The sequence below is a fragment of the Cryptomeria japonica genome, chromosome 11, assembly GCF_030272615.1.
Source record: "Cryptomeria japonica chromosome 11, Sugi_1.0, whole genome shotgun sequence".
Lineage (NCBI taxonomy): Eukaryota > Viridiplantae > Streptophyta > Pinopsida > Cupressales > Cupressaceae > Cryptomeria > Cryptomeria japonica.
The window spans coordinates 278,112,909-278,117,596 of NC_081415.1; positions in this window are offsets into that span (position 1 = coordinate 278,112,909).

The window sequence follows — 4,688 nt, forward strand, 5'->3', positions numbered from 1 at the left end:
ATGCCTTCTATGGATCTTTAATCAAAAGAATGAATACAAAAGCCACACTAGAAGCATTGATGTGACTTATATTAGTGGAAGAGTTATAATATGGGTACCAGTAGAAATCCCACCATGTTATATGATAATCAAACTATTTTACTCTTACCAAATATTCCAATTCCAAGATAGAGAAAAGTGCATTAAAGATCATGGGCACTTCACAAGGGAAAATATTCCATCATAAAAGTTATCTTGTTCTATTAATCTAATCATGGGAGATATACTATGACTCAAAAGTACTAGACTAAAATCCCAACAACCATGTATCAAACCTCTATGTACCACCAAATTCTCAAAATTTAGTCAATGTTTGGTCTGAAGGTGATGTCATTGAAAGGGAGAGTACATCCTTCAAGCAGATAAATCCTAGATGTCAAACCTAACATGCATAACATAAGACCTCTAGGCATTATATTTAAGTCCTTCGAGCATATTATTAAAAAGCAATCTTTGTACTTCCACATACAAAAACATTGTAATGAACTTAGAAGAGGTTAGTTTGAGGAGATTTGAGCTCTAATAAAAATTTAATAAGACCTTAATAGCATCATTTAAAAAAAAATTATTTATGACAAGTTGACTTTCATTTAATCTAAAATAATTGATCTTTGTATTGACAAATATTTGTGTGTGTAATGTTGTAAATAAAACCTACATTACTAAGGTGCTTCATTTTTTCTTTTATAAAAATTAGCAAGTGATGCCCCCTGTTTCATTAAAGGAGAAAATTATAGAACATAATCTTATTAAAAATTATATTATTAGAACATTTATAAAATACTAATAAAAGGTTATACAACCTTATAAGTTTTAGTAAGCATCTTCTATTTAAAATCAATTTTGTCTAGTAACTATTAGATCATAAATCATTTATAAATGGTATATTTAAATGAGTATGAATAATGCCTCTTTATGTATTTTGCATTGATTCTCCTCTATTTTAAGAAGATCCCTCTCAAAGCAAAGGCTAGAGTATGGAGATTAATAATGAATTTTATCACTATTCAAAAGAAGCATTATTAGCCATGTGGAAGTGGGAAATGATATTACTAGGTTTAGTCTGTAATTTTATATAGACAATTCTATAAGTTTTTTAATTATTAAAATGGTTTTTTATAAAGTTTTCTACTTAAAAGGCTTTTCTCCAAATATATATCGTGTAATGTATTTAATTTGTGTGACTTGAAACAATAATCAATATTGCAAGAAAAAGAAATTTAACTGAATTAAATAACAATCTATTAAATAAATTAACAAAATTTATAATTATCCTCTAATAAGTTAACTCCATCATTGAAATGGCAATTTTCTTCACCAATTTCAATTAACTAATCCACCTCTCCAAATTAACTCTTAATCTTTGATCAAATCTTCACCATCCATTTGATCTTTCAAAATTTATTAATTTATTCTCTCATCATTTTTATCATTAATCTTCAATACAAATTAACTCTATCAATTTAATCATAGAATGTCATCATTATGCCAATACTAAGAACCACATACAATCAAAGTCTTGAAATAATTGATACAATGTGTTCAAATGAAAGGTTATGAAAATTAAATTAACATTTTTAATTTTTTGTTTGTTTGTTCTGTACTAATTTTCTTTGTACAAAACACTATTTTCCCCTCACCTTTAGCTCCTTATCCCCTACGAATGCAATCAATTGAATGGGGGCATATATTATCACCAACATTCTTATGTTGAACATTTAGGTAATGACGAGGGACCACATAGCGACTCATCATCGTGAATGGTCAACGCATTATCACATGAGATGTCAATGTCCTATGTGCCTTGTCATCATATGGCCATTGAGCTAAACAAAGCCTTGTCACTTTCTAATCAATCTTAATTCCCTAACTTAGGCTCATTTCTTGTATTTAATATTTTCTAGACAATTAAGGTCATATTTTATGCGGAATTTTTAATAAATGTATAGTTTAAGTTGGCCTAGTGGTGGAGAACTTGTGCTCTTGAAAGAGAGGTCACAAGTTCATATCCCACTAGGGGGTAAGATATTTATGCCTCGTTTGTAGTGCAATTAGGTACCTTCCACAAGGAGTACGAGGTAGTACCATATTGTTGTAACCCATCTGTAGACCCATTAAACAGACGATTGGCATCGTGGACTGCAAAAGACCCTTTCCTTTTTAATGGAGATAACAGCGAATTGTTTCATATTTTCTCTCTATTTTGCAGGTTTTCTTGAAGAGCGCATACCTCAAGATAAACCTAAATTATCACATTTAACATATGGGGCTCCATGATTCCATTTTTTGTCTGAATGTTTACTTTACATGTATATATTTTGCTATGCATGACCATTATAATATTCACATGCACCTCAAAATAAGAGTAAAATGTAATGATTAAATTTATATACATGTCATTTCCCATTGAGTTTTGTGATCATTTTGAGAGAATGTCATAATACATGTACATATTGAAAGATGCCCCAACCTTGTACAAAGTTGAGTTTAGTGCGCTCGCGCATACCTATTCCCATAAATTTATCCACATCTTAATCTCTACATAAACATATTTTGATACATTCACCCAACTTATACCCAGTTGTACACACCTCTCAATATATCCATTAGCCCCTAATATACAGCATTTCCCTGCCCCGGGCATTTTTGCAAACACGAGGTTGACACCACTATTGCAAAACTGACCTCTCAAATTTTAAAATTCGAATTCAGTTAACTCTTTAAAATTCAAATTCAGCTTACTCTTGTCCATTCTACTAGCCATTGTAAGCTGGCTAAATACATTTTTGTACAATCTGACGTCATATTTAAAGGCCCACAGCTATTCTGGCTCCAAAATGGTCAAATTGTACACCGTGTTATTGACATGTTAGTCAATCATAACCATTGTTTGCAAAATCTACGGTGTAAAACTTGCGACTAACTTGCGTGTTATGCACACTGTACTGCCGTTTTGGAGCCAGAATAGATGCGTCCTGTTTAAAGGCGTTTATTTGCACCCATATCACATCCTCTCACATTCAACAATCCTCTCTTCCTAGAAGCATTCAGGGAGTAATAAATAGTGAAAAGTAATGAAAAGTGAAACGCTTCAGCTTCATGCATTGGCAGTAATGATTCTGCATCAATCATTATAGGCTGCTGCTTGTCCTCAATCACTTACATTTCTAGGGTTGAACGAGGTTAGCATGTCGCCTTCAACAATATTTCTAAATACCACCAATCTTCAAACATTCAAAGAGAGCAGAACAAACAAATCATTTAAGCAGGCTGCTTGGTACACAATATGAATGTCAAATCTACACACACACATAATGAATCTGCAACCATGACATAAACCAAACCTGCAGATTTGGCCCCAGAAAAAGCAGAGGTTTAGCACAAGCCCTGAGGCATTTCCATTAACAGAGAGGAAGTTTATAATCCTCAGGGAGTTCATAATCCTCTTCAAACAACATTCATTCATTGGTCATATAGTTAAATACCCACATCTTTCACATTTACTTGTGTAGCTTTAATATTATCAGAGTACATTAGCCGACTAAAATACAGCTCATAATTCTCAGTTGAGGTTGATTTGTGACAAGTTGTAAACATAAACTAAGCCTGGGAAAAGTTTATTTACCTTTCAAGGATGCAAGCTTATCTTCTCTTGCTTGGTTTCTTTTACATTATTCGCTGCGTAGAAAAAGTCGTAAATTTGATGAGTCGTACTTTATGTATGTTGTAATTTAGCTAGCTTGGTCTTAGATTGACGATTTCAACTCACTCAAATCCATTAGAGGTGTTAAATAATTTGCTACAGCTATAAACTGTGCAATTTCAAAGAAAAGAAACCAAAAAAACTGTTTTGTAACAAAGAATTCAGGAAATCAGTCAATAATTTTACCGGGTGAAAAACAAAGATGTTCGTTACCAAGCAACAAAATAGTCTTCCAATAAAAAATACCAAGCAGCCCTCCGGACCAGATACAGAACCGTCATTAGTCAAAAGGAGGTGTGAATATAGACACGAATGTGTACAATCACATCGTTCCTGCCAAAGGTAGTTAACCCATGAATGGATTAGTTAATTGAAATTGGTGAAATTAAATTTACTTTTTGGACCATGAATTCTAAACTTATAAAATCTCTCCCAACGCGATAAAAAAATTCTATGTGATTTTGTTACAAAATGGAAGCATGGTCGTAGTTCAGCAAATGGTCATAGCAAAATAAAGAACTTCAATATGTTTAATTCATACCAACAAACGGTCAAGACATTCAAAAGGGCCGCACAGTACACCCCCACTTTCCCCATAAACGCACATCCTTTCCCTCAACAAATTCACCCATTAACCAAGCTCCAGATAATCCGATACTCCCCTATCATGTATCCTTAACCCCGAGCTGTTTCCATCCGTTAAAAGTTGTCATAAGTTCATAACCATTCATATATTAAGATGTTTATTATGTACTTTATGTGCATTACAAGCAGTTAAGTTTTTTGTTCCTCCCAATTCCATACACTAAGAGAATACGTGGAGTGATTAATACAAAGCGGGGAACAATATCTCCATTTGATTTAAAAATAGTGCAGATCTTCCAATTAAATGGCTCTTTAGACATTATTCAAGAGACCACTTCAGAACAATAAAATCAGAGCCAAA